Here is a 12,284-nt window from a genome sequence, read left to right on the forward strand (position 1 = left end):
CTTAAGAATTCAGATCAAAACCATCCTAAAACTTTAAGCTTCCCCAGACTCAGAGACTCATTTTTATGTCATGTGACAAGCTGCACAGATTACATACATTGAGACAGATCTGATATTCTGTGAAAAGTAAATCAGGGTTTACCAGAGCTGTCCAAAGTGAGTTAGACGCGATAGTAATTCCACTGTTCTTTGCCAGGTGATGAAGAAAAGATCAGGAGAATCACTGCTTTTAATTTTGACCTGTTTTCCACCAGATGGTGCTCCTTCCCTTGTCCTGAAGTTGCTCTTTCTATCGAGTAATACCTGTCTGCATCAGACCCTCTGCATCTGTCTCTACCCACCCCGTACAGCTGGATGCTTTGCTGTGGCCAACCTGGTGTCCCTCTGGCCAACACTGCTCTCCCAGCTCTGACCTGCAGCTGTGCTTCACAGGCTGTTTGGGGTCTGTTTGGTTCTTCAAAGCCTTCTGCATTATGAAATTGTGATATTGCAGCTGAGCCCAATAACGTTGCGTCAGCAGAACCCAATGCTTTGTTACCACCATTCACATTCACCTTTGTGGCACTGTCTGAGACAAGCAAAGCAAGAAATGGGTGCAATTCCACAGACTGGCATGACTGTTATAGGCCATGATGGATCAATCAAGCGTGGGATTATGACCCGTGATGGAATGTGTTAGCTGTTTGGAAATCATGGATTGGTTTATCCAGACTAGGTCTCTATCAGTGTAAACAAGTGGATCACAATACCAAATTAAAAACAAAGGCTGAGTCAAGCAGGAAACAGCACTGATTCTACAGTGTCTGCAGCCTGTGTTTTCCAGTGCACTCACTGCTCTTACCTTGACACTGCTCCCTGCAGAGGGTTTGATCTCGCACCAGCCAGAGCCAAGGCACTTCGGCTCACCCAAAGCAGATCACCAAAGTACACTTGTAACTTCCACTTTTATCTAGGACCAGGTGGACAGCCAGAAAAGGATGTTGTAAAAGCTTCTTTATCTCTACTAAAAGTATGAAAAGTTTAGACCATGTCCCATTACTTTTTCTCTGCCATTTTAGATGTATGGATCAACACTGCACAGAAGAGCAAAGGCACTGACCCACAAGGAACGCTCTGGGACTTGACAAGCCTCCAGCCACTGGATGCTTACTGGGCATAGCAGAGCCAGATGCAGCCCCATTCTTCAGCTGTCAACCTGCTCACAGCCCTCCATAGCCCTCCCCTCTGCCTTTTTCATGGACCTGCTATTAAGAAAACTCCTGAAATAAGTGAACATATACTTTGCTGTAAGGCTTTCCCTTAATTTCTTTCTCCCTCTCAGTATATTTTTCCTACTGTCAGTCCCCACCCTACCTCCCACTCTCCCATGATGGCACATTATTGGCCTTGTGGAGGAGATACACTTACCAGATGTGGCAGGAAGGGATATGTGAAGGTTCCAACATCTGATATAAACAGAGCAGGAGGAATTAGTTTTCTGCAGGGCTTTTGTCCTTTGCTCTTCCTATGTTACTTGGCTAGAAAGGAGGCAGGTAAGCGACTGAGGCAGTGACAGAGCTACTCTTTTTCACAGGAAGCTCCTAAAGTGTTTTATGAGACTGAGAACTATCGCTGCCCCATTCACCTCTTCCTGAACTGAGACACACACTTGCCCAGGCTGCACAGTGAGTCACTGTTGAGTGGGTATGCCTTGGCTTTAGCTTGCAATTCCATAATGCATTTTGGGACTCTGAAACAACAGATGATTTAAAAGAGAATTAAAACGAGTAAAGAAAACCTCAGTGAAACTAGATGGCTATAACAAACCTAAGCATTGTAACTGCAATGTCCTATTCTCTCTTGCTGGATGTTGCTAATTCACTTAAGTCCTTACGTCCATAGATCAAAAGCCAGCTTAAAAACAGTTGGGACTTCTGCTAAAAGTGGAACTAAAATTCCATTCTACTTCTTTCTCTTCTTTTCCTTGCATTGGTGTCCTAGAAACAGCTTCTTCACTCTCTGCCCATGTGCAGGAAGGGTGACTGATTGCACAGACCTTGAGACTCATCCTAAGTTTAATTTTCCTTGATGTCTTGGTGATGCATCAGATCATGTCACCTGTTGTGAGGTTTGTATGTCCCACATTTTCAAGTGCCTGGATGTTCTAACCTTCACGGTCAGATCCACTTTTAAGCTAACAGGAGCAAAGATACTCTCCCACAGTTCTGATTAGTGACACAGCCATTGCATGTCTTGGTGCCAAATATTTCACAGATTAATGACAGTAAATGTTATGGCTCAAGATCAGTGTGTTAGTACAGATTGGAAAGCCTATTTCACTTTGATCTTTTTCTACCCAGACATTTGCTTCCTTTCAGAAAGAATTCATTGGAGTGTTCTCATCTTCACTCTTGAGCAGCCTTAATAGTATGATGCATTTATAGGAGAAGGAAAATTACTGGAAGAATTTATGCTCTCATCTGGTTCACTACCTAAGAGAAAAAAAAAAAAACAAACCAAAAAACAACAACCTTTTAGAGTATTTGTGGCTAAAGATATTCCTTCTTTCCCATTCAGAATGGCTTGATTCACATGTCTTCAGGAATGATTTTTGCCAGAGGACAAACTGAGCATTGAATGGTCGGTGTGAAAATTGATTTAGAAGCAGCCAGAATTCTGATGAGGATGGGACAATAGAACTGCAGGAAATACTTGTTTGTGATGCAAGAATGCAAATTGTGCAGTGTGTGTGCAGAAGAGTTAATCCAACAAAAAGGGGTTTTATCTCAAGGTGCAGTTTAAGACTGTGATGCCCTTCCTTGGACATTTTAATTGCAGGTGGAGAGAGATAAGCTAGCACTCAAAGTGACAGCAGGCTAATACAATGCTTTGTATTGAGAGCAAAGGAATGAATAGCTTTCTCATTACCAATTTCAGGCATGGGTAGGCAGAAGGAAAGGCAATGTTAAGATCTGGAACAGGTCTAGAAATCTGCTTCCTCCCTGCACCAGCTAAATGGGGACAATGGAAGCATAACTCCATTTCTGGGCTGGAGCAATTTGGACTCTTGATGCTTACTGATAATTAATGGGCTAAAAGTTACAGAGAGAAACAGTTTTTTGATGTTTCATAGACTCATATAATATAATGAAGATAGTCCTGCACTGACAAAGGGAGTGACAGGTTAACCTAACACCTTAGCTCTATCTCAACACTGAAATTAGCAGGCTACAGAAGCTAGTGCTGGAGTGGGGTGAAGCAGGACCTTCTGAGGAAGGAGAGGACTCTGACTCCAAAAGACTACCAAGGAACAGCTGTGATTCAGAGCTGGTGAGGAAAAAAGGACGTGTTTTCCAGGAAGCCTCCAGCTATGCAGTGTTCCTGGCATGCAGCCATGGTATCAATTGCTGGTGTCCTTGAAGCTGATGGCACACATTTTCTGACTTTGCTCCCTGCATTTAGATTTGGGTGTTAGGTGCTAGGAGGCTCTTTTCTTCTTTTCTTGCTCTTACTTTTATTTTTTTTTTATTTTTTCCATACACACTATAGTAAATATTCAGTTTGTTTAACAAAAAGAGCTCAGTGTCTAGACCAAGTTCTTGTTCACCACTAAAATCCTGACAAAAGACTTCCAAAGGCAGTGTAGAAGGCACTCTGCAGCACTGGCAGTGACAGCACCCACTGGGACATTAAAGTTCCTATGGGGGAAGCATCATTTACAGGCTGTGAGCATTTCCTGGGGAGCTACATCCAGCTGAAGGTCTCTCAACCACATCCCTTTTTCTCTCGAGGACATGAGAAGAGCACACCAAAACTGTACTGTACAGGTTTTACACATTAGTGAAGCAATGATGAGTTTCTTCTCCATGTCTTTCTCAAGGGAACTTTGAAGTCATTCAAAGAGCTTTGGGAATGTATATTTTAATAACAACCCAGGACCGTACTTGCTGGGCTTTGCATTTGGCTTTGCCATTTTGTTTACTACAGAGTTTGTGAAACAGGGACAAGCCATAAACATCCACCTAGCCACACTTCTGCAATGACATGCTCTGACACGCTCGAGTATTTTCGGTGGAAGTGTTCCTGCAGCCTTCTTCTTTGTGGGTTTTCAAGTCATCCAGTTAGGGAGAAAAACAACCATAACATGTTACTGAGGTCACAGATGAATAAGACATTATGAATAGTCATGCTGGAAACAAAAGCTTTGGTGAATACTTGGTGAGAACTGTGGGGGTTGACAAAAGTTTGCAGAGCAATTCAAATTAATGAAGCACATGGAAAAATGTTACCTTGTGGATAATTTCCAGGAGAAAAGAGTTTTTGAATAAACTGTTCGATGTTGGGATTCACTCGCCCTTATTCTCATCTGAGTTGTGAATCATCCGATCACCGGCTTGAAGGTAAATCATTAAGTAAAAAAATTTAGGGGGCGGAGGGGGAGGAGGGGGTGGCAATCAATGTCTCAGGTTTACCCTATGTCCCAGAGCAGTGAATAATTGCCATTACTGTAGCAACTGATGGCTTAATGCCTAAGCTTAAACTTCTCCCCAGCAGTGTCAGATCTTCTGAGCGGGTCATAAATAAATGTGAATATATATATATATATCATTTTTGCATCAGAAACTTTGCCAACAGATAAAATACCTTTCTTTCTTTTGCCGTTTTAAAGGAGAGCATATACTAACATGCCCACATAATAATAACTTGCCCATTTGTGACAAAGTTTTTCTCCATATCACATCTTATTGCCAACAGTAACAGTCAACAACTTCCTTCATGAACTGCTGTGATTTTATCTGGAAATTTCAATTAGATGTGGGCTTGTAAACTTTTCTCAACTATAGATTGTGAACATTTATACATTTATTCTCCCAGCTGTGTAAAATGATATAGTACTTTACAGCTCTGGACCTGAAAGATAAATATCATATAACCTGTCTTCAATGTTGCAGAAAGTCTACAGTAGAAAAACATTCCAGATTTCCTAAGATCAACTCCAGAGCCTTACATACATAATTTTCCAAGCTAAACATCAACTCTGTGGTCGTGGGTCCAGACATAACTGTCCTTAATATGTTAAATAGCAGAAACATGCTGGAACAAAAAGATAGGGTGAAGTTGAGTGTTAGAACATTTACTTTTCTCAATCTTACATAATCTTAGCATGTTAATTTGTTTTTCCTACCTCTGAGGTAGATTTTATAGATTTTTCTCAAGTGATGCAACATACTTCAAGTTCACTTCGGTCATTCAGTCACTTATTTCCCCTTTCTTCCACAAAATAAGAGAAGGTTTGCCACCTGTCAGGAAATTTCCAGTGAAAGGACAAAATTGGTAGCAGCAATCAGCTGAAAGTAAGAATGTGCTTATTACATGAAAGTCCGTGCTTAGCAATTAAAATTTTCTAAAGCAACATTGTAGTTGTTTTTGTGCTTTATGTACAGTATTAAAAATAAAATAGTCTACCACATGTAATTTATGAAAGCAGCCAATAACGAGTTCATTATTGCATAGCAAGACAATGTTGCAGTCGTGGTTACAGCCCTCGCCAAAGTCTTTGATCTTCTGGTTCATTAATGTATAAATGAAAAGACCTTAGCTAATTATCTCAGTAACTGGTCTCACTCAGGTCTCAGTCAGTTCTTATTCAAGGCGTACTCTTTCATTTTCTGTCCTCTATGCAGGGAGTGAGTCACCTGAGTCATGATTTATTGTCCTTTCGTACAGGAGATTTGTTATTTTCATACCTATGTCCAAGGCACTCATCTGTCTATAAAATTTGCAGTTGAAACAATTTGAAAAATGCCAGGTGATGTAGCTATTTGCAGTGACACCACTGGGTATTAGTAAAGAGGGGCTGATTTTAAATAGCCAAATGCAGCACCCAGGAGTTGAGCCAGCCCCAGGGTTGAAATGAGTATCATCAGAGCATCGCTGCACTCTTCGGGGTCCTTCCTCTGCTCCCAGGCCACCAGGCTGTGAAACCCATGACTGGGAATGAGAGTCCGTGTTAACAGGGCATTTAAAAAATCCAGTGAAGGTGAATTTTTGAATATGCTAGTCTGGCTACTAACAGTGCAGTCTGTCAGAAGTGAACAGCAAATAATTCTTTCTATCAGCTCTCAGCTGTCTATACAAAAACATGGTATAGTTTAAAGCTTTTGTTCACTTTCAAATATTGCAAATGGTCACTTCTATTCAGATAAATTTCAGTCAAAATTATATGTATATATATAATACATGTATTTATAAAATAGAAATTAATTCTGAAATTTAAATTATTGAAATCTGATCTTGATGGCGATTCTAAAATGTGGTCTTCATTTTACACACAGGTTTTCAACTTGCATCTCAAAGAATAGTAATAGTTACCAAATGGGGCTTCATAGATCATTGCCAGTCTCTCTCCCCTTCTTTCCCCATCTTTTTCATTATTTTAATAATGACAGTTCAGTGACAGCAAATAGAAACATCATGTTCCTGCCTTAGAAGCTGCATACCAAATTATTTTATGCCAGGATTCTATGACACATTCTATATTTCTTATTATTATAAACAAATCACATTCCATGAAGAATTATGTAATTAGAAACTCACATCAAATTCACATGCTACAGTATTTATATGATAAATGTTTGGAATAGTAAGATGGCTGATATGCCTTCAAGTCCTAGTATAATTTCTTTTTTGTTGTATCTTTCAATGAAACAATGTATGAACATATCATGGCTTACCTGCCTCCACTGCCATTGATTTTCCAGGGATGAGACTGGGTGCTGGGAATGGAATCTCTTTTATGCAACTATGCTATGTGGAGAAAAATGCTGAAGGTAATATTTAACAGTGGTTGGACTCACATATAATTCACCACTATTTTCAGGGGAATATGCTTCTGTTATGTTTTTACTGCACACAATTGCACATGAACAGATGGCTGTTTTCTTTCAACTCGTATCCTTATGGACAATGGATTTTATGGTGCCTTGGTGCCTCTACCTACCAGTATTATTGGAGATGTGAAAAGAGATATGGAGTACAGTTTAGAAGATGAAAGGACATAGTGAGAGGACTATGACAGTGGATTATAACTGGAGTATATTTTTCAACATGATCAGGGCAAAACTGAGCCGAATAAACTTCTGGCAAGAATGTGATAAATCTCTGAAGAATCTAAAGAAAGAGGTATGAGCACCATTCTGAGGAATGTTTAAAACTAGTCTAGATGATAGACTGGTTACAATGATAATTATAACAGTAGTTTCAATTCATGAAATACATGAACTGACCAAGAAACTGCTTTAAAGGGACAAAAAACCCCTAAAGCCTACAGCAACCTGGTTTGATCACTTATCTGGCTTGGTTTGAACAGGAAGCTAAACTAGACACATTCTGAGGTCCCTGGGAGCCTGAATTGTCCTATGAAATCACAGAGTGGTTAAGGCCAGAAAGGACCACTGCAGAACATCTGAAAATACAAAAAGCAAATAAAACATACAATCACATGTATGGTGGAGAAAAAAGATATGGAAAGTGACCACACCATTTCCTATGAAGTTGGAAACTTCTCTTTGTATTTTCCCACTTTTTTCTGCCTCTTCCTTTTTCTTCTCCACTCCATTACTTCTTCTGTAAATTTTGGGAATACCAATTTATTTTCCTGTGTTTCCTGTGTTGTGATCTGAGAACATGATCCTTGTGCTCTTTCTGTCCATATGCAAGAATGCTCAGATCTACAGATTTTTTGCCTGCCCCCCATTCAGATTAGACCATCAAGACCTTTAACTAAATTATTTACCTGGAAGAAAGAACAGAATATCCAATCCATTTTAGCAGCAATGCTGCGATCTCCTAGTACAGAAATTGACTGAAAGTCTCTGTCTATTCTTTCCTCCAGATCTGGCAGCCTCAGTAGGTGTTTCTCTCAGGTGTGCTCTGGAGAGGCATTTCTGCAGTGTGTGTACGTGTGTGGTGGTATGCACCTAAATAAAGCCACCTGTCTCCCTAATCAGTGGGGGACTGATTCCCACCAGTGGGGTGATTGCAAGAGGCATTGCTGCCTCTTAATATGTCTGCATGTAAGTAGAAGCATCTCCTGCAGGGCAAGAGACCAGTGATGAAGTTTCCTGGAGATCACAACTCCAGCTCCAAGGCTTTCACTGTCTTAGGGAGCAGCTCAAGGAGAGACTCACTCCTTTGAAATTCAGGGCTGTTTTGCTGTGGGTCACTGAGCCCAGTTTGCAAGCCACAGAATAAATCCTATTAAAGTCACTACAATTCTTCTCATTCTTTCCTCCCACAGATGCAGAATGCCAGCTGCTAAAAGCCATTTCAGAAAGGGCATGGGAGAAACCCGGGAGAAGGTTTTTCTTTCTAAATAAATCAAGTCATTAATTCTGACTAATGCAATGTTGTGTAGTAACTCTATACAGGGGTGATGAGGTGCCAGCTTCATGTCAGTGTGCCTCACTGCAGTGCCTGTGATACTGTTCACAATGTAACCTCCCAGACTGAATAGTCTGGTTTGTAAGAGGCAGATGAAGCTCCTCAGTGCAAACATCCACAGGACTGAATTACTTTGGCCCCTTGTCCTGGAAAAAGTGATGTACATGTGCTATAATCTGGGAACAACGTGCCAGATGTAAGGAAAAGAAACATGAAATCTTTGCTGAGTAAAAGGCATCTGGAAAATATTAGGATTTTAGACATGAACAGCTCACCTCAAATACTAATGCAACAGAACTTCAAGGATAAAGGCTGAACTTCTGTCCCCCTCAAGTTTAATTAGCATGATAAGTTCTAGTGCAATAGCCTGGTACACAGTCTGGTATATCCAAGATCTCCCCTTATGGCATCTCTAATAAACTCTGTGGAGTCTTCATCTCCAGACATAACCACATGGAACTTGGAATGCCTCATGAACAGGAATGTGCTCATCTTTGTAGTGTTACATCTTTAGAGTGTTTCAAGAAGTGTAGCCTCCTTAGCATTGTGACTGAGAAACCTTGAGAGGCAAATTGCTGAAAGATTCTGACAGAATCCAGAGGACTAACCCAGGCCTCTCTCTCTCCTGCTTAGAGAAAGTCTCTCTCCACAGTGCAAGTTTTGTAGCGGGAACCAGCTGACTTCCAATGGGGTCAGTGTTAAATATTTGCTTATTCTATCCCCCATCTTCCTTAGAATGATATTTCTGGTCACACATGCATCAGACATGCATATTCCCTGGCAGATAGTGTGCTAACTCCCCTTCCAACTAAAGGATGCGAAGAAAAACTCTTTGGAAATATAAGGATATAGCACAGGCATCCAGTGAAAGATTTTCTCTTAAAAGTTATTAAAGTGAAAGCCTAGTAAGGAAAGGGTGCATTGTCTCAATTTCTTTATACAAACAAATAAAAGTCCTTGCAGTTCCATGGAATTTAACGCAGTTAATCATAAACTTGATATTTGCATCTCACAGGCACTGAACATTGTGCAGTTACTGGAACTGGGATAAACTGGTTTTGAAAGATTTGCCTGCTATAGCTATGTTCAAGGGTTAACCCTCACTCCCCTGCTCAGATGTTGGCAAAGGAAATCCTCTCATAATCACAAAGATTGGAAGTTAGCCTATGAATTGTTCACATCTCTGTCTTGCAGGTAGCTGCTTGCTTTGAGATGCCCTCAAAAGATCTGTTCTGGTACGACTCCTAAGGCTAACTTGAACCATGAAGGGTTGGGTTTTTATTGTCCTTTGTACCTATATAGCTCTTAGACCCCCCTCCATTCATTTCTGTGAAGCTGTTCCAACTTAACCTAATGGCAGATATATCCATTGCCTGACTCTAAATGCTGAAATCTTGGAGTCTTCTTTAATATTCTTTCCCAAATGCACGAATGTACTCTTTTAAATTCACTCAGCTCACATTTATACACCAAGACAGAAAAGTGCGTAAGAAGTTTCTCAGTTTATCCCCTCTGCAGTCATTCAGTCATGCAATGCTCACTCACATGCATGGAGACATGCATGAAAATGCATTCATCCAGAATCCCGCTCTTAAAAGTCATGAAGAGTGAGAAGCTCACATTGAAGATCAAATTCATGCTGTCCTGGGCCTTTGCTGGGCATATTCTGATTTGAGCAATCCAGGGGAGTAGCAGTGCTACCATCGATCCCTCCTAACTAATCAAATCTGTCATCTCTCAGTCAGTTGCTCTGGATCTCAATTTGCCTGTCTCTGTATTCTCAGTTAGGACATGTGTTGTGCCATCCTGTTCTAAGACTGCTTTTGATCTAAATCTGAACATGGGTAATTTTGTCCAGGGTTGTCCTTGACCCCTCATCCCTGTTTCATTATCCCATGCTGTATGGATTACAAGGGTGACTGCCTTGCAAGTAGCTGATTACAGTGTGAACAATTCCCATTTTTTCATGTAACTGGTCCTGCCATTCCTTTTAAATCTGATTTTATTGGCTCCTAATGTGTTCTGGTAGCATCTTGTTGTCTTTATTTTTTAATTTTCTGCTTTCCCAGTACATAACACAAATTATGCATGCTCCTTGTAGGTCCCTCCTAGAGATTAGAGACCTACAACCCAAATAAACTAATCTAGAGATTAGCTCAACCTAAATTCTCTTTCCTGAACAGTTTTTAAGTTTGGGAAAGTTCCAACCATTTAGATTTTAAATGACCCTATAAGGCTCTTAAGGAATCCAACACTCTTAACCGGGAGAAGTTTAATTTGGGAAAACACACTGCATCATAAGAATCAGCACTCTGTGTCTGGGAGCCATTTACCCACTTGCAGGTTCCCTAAAATGTTTGATATATTCTGTATATAGTGAAATACAGTCACTTACAGTGACTGTACAGCACTTACAGTGCTTATTCCTACTTTCCTTAAAATTGTACTACAATTTCAAAGTATCTACATGACACAAGACCTCTTCTAAGTTCTATAGCTGTGCTCCAGTTCCTATCTCAGTCCTAGTACAAACTTACAATTTCTATATTCACCAAATTTTGGGAGTGAGAGGTACAACACCCAGGAATGGTTATGCTTTTCCTGATTCCTTGTGATTTTAGCATGTTCTGGTTTATTAATGGAACAGCAGAAGTATTTGAGGCCTACTAAAAGTTTATCTCAGGATATCTGTGCTCCTTTCTTTTTTAATCTTTGTGCATTACTTTGTGTTTGCCTTCTTTATGTTCTCATGATTTTGCTTTGGTTCTGTCAGCTTCAAAGTGTTTGCTAAGAGATTCAAACCACAACAGATAGAAAAGACCCATTAGGTCATTTTGCCCTGCTTGTTGTTTAACACCCTCTATTGCATAGTTAGGAAGTTTTCCTCTGAGACAGCATTGCACAGTCAGTGTTGCCTCATAATAAATTAAATTTTTTGGAGTCCTGAAAAGGCAGTATACACAGCCATATAAAGATACTATTAGATATACATTGTCAAAATCTCACAGAAATCCAGGGGACTGTGTCAGCTCATATGGGCAAAAGATAGTCTTATAAATAGATTCTTACAATTGATAGTGTGGACTCCATACACATTTTTAACATTTTTCCTTCAAATCACAAGCAAAACATGATTGATGCTGCCCTGCATTTAATGGCCTCCTCATTGCTACACATAATTTTATGTGTCACAGATATTATTTATTAGTATTAATCTTTGTCTCCCTAGTTCTCATACAAGTTTATTCCCAATGGTTTGCACAACAATGGTGCATTGAGTTGGTTTGACCTGCACACTGAGGAGACTAAAACAAATAAATAATTAATTATAAACCTATATTATCTCTAGGATTTGCATTTCTTTCTTTCTTTCTTTCAGTGTTTGTATAAGCAATTTGTGTTCACCTTGACAGTTCATTCTGGCCATTTATTACCCTTATCTTTTCCATGGAAAGCTTTATATGTTATTTATATTGTTTTTTTCTTTCTACCCTATCCCCATTCTATTTCTCAGTGCAGATGTCTGTGGCTTTTTTTCTTATGAATCTCTCTCTCTCAGAGCATAAACAGTTTTGCAGTGATCCTTGCAAAGTTTCTTACATAACATTTTTTATGCAAGTTTTTCAATTCACAGATGCACACTTGATTTTGCCTTTGCTGTACCTTTAGACTGACATGATTAGAGAAACCACTGCAAGGTTTTCAAGAAAAAAATCCAACTCTTGATCTGTGTGGCAAGGAGACCAAAGGGTGGTGGGGGTCCTCTCCACGAATAGAAGGGGTGCTTAAATGGTATTTTCTGGTTGGCAGATGTATTTGTGGGAAAGGAATTTGAGGGTGTTTGGTTTTTTATCCCTTTGTTT

At 39.9% G+C, this 12,284-nt stretch overlaps 1 long non-coding RNA gene across 10 annotated transcripts in view; it reads right to left on the reverse strand.

The window, feature by feature from the left end:
* Window positions 1-6,773, reverse strand: part of LOC134419497 (uncharacterized) — a 36,435-nt gene extending 29,662 nt beyond the window's left edge. For 8 of the 10 annotated variants that reach the window (XR_010028058.1, XR_010028060.1, XR_010028064.1 and 5 more), the window contains exons 1-4: window positions 6,714-6,773; window positions 5,165-5,279; window positions 1,408-1,729; window positions 842-949 (exon numbers count right to left, since the gene is read on the reverse strand). This is a non-coding gene — a long non-coding RNA (uncharacterized LOC134419497). The remainder of the gene's footprint in view (window positions 1-841; window positions 950-1,407; window positions 1,730-5,164; window positions 5,280-6,713) is intronic. The other 2 variants (XR_010028065.1, XR_010028057.1) reach the window with 2 other exon arrangements.
* Window positions 6,774-12,284: the final 5,511 nt, after the last annotated feature.

This window comes from Melospiza melodia, chromosome 6 (genome assembly GCF_035770615.1).
Source record: "Melospiza melodia melodia isolate bMelMel2 chromosome 6, bMelMel2.pri, whole genome shotgun sequence".
Lineage (NCBI taxonomy): Eukaryota > Metazoa > Chordata > Aves > Passeriformes > Passerellidae > Melospiza > Melospiza melodia.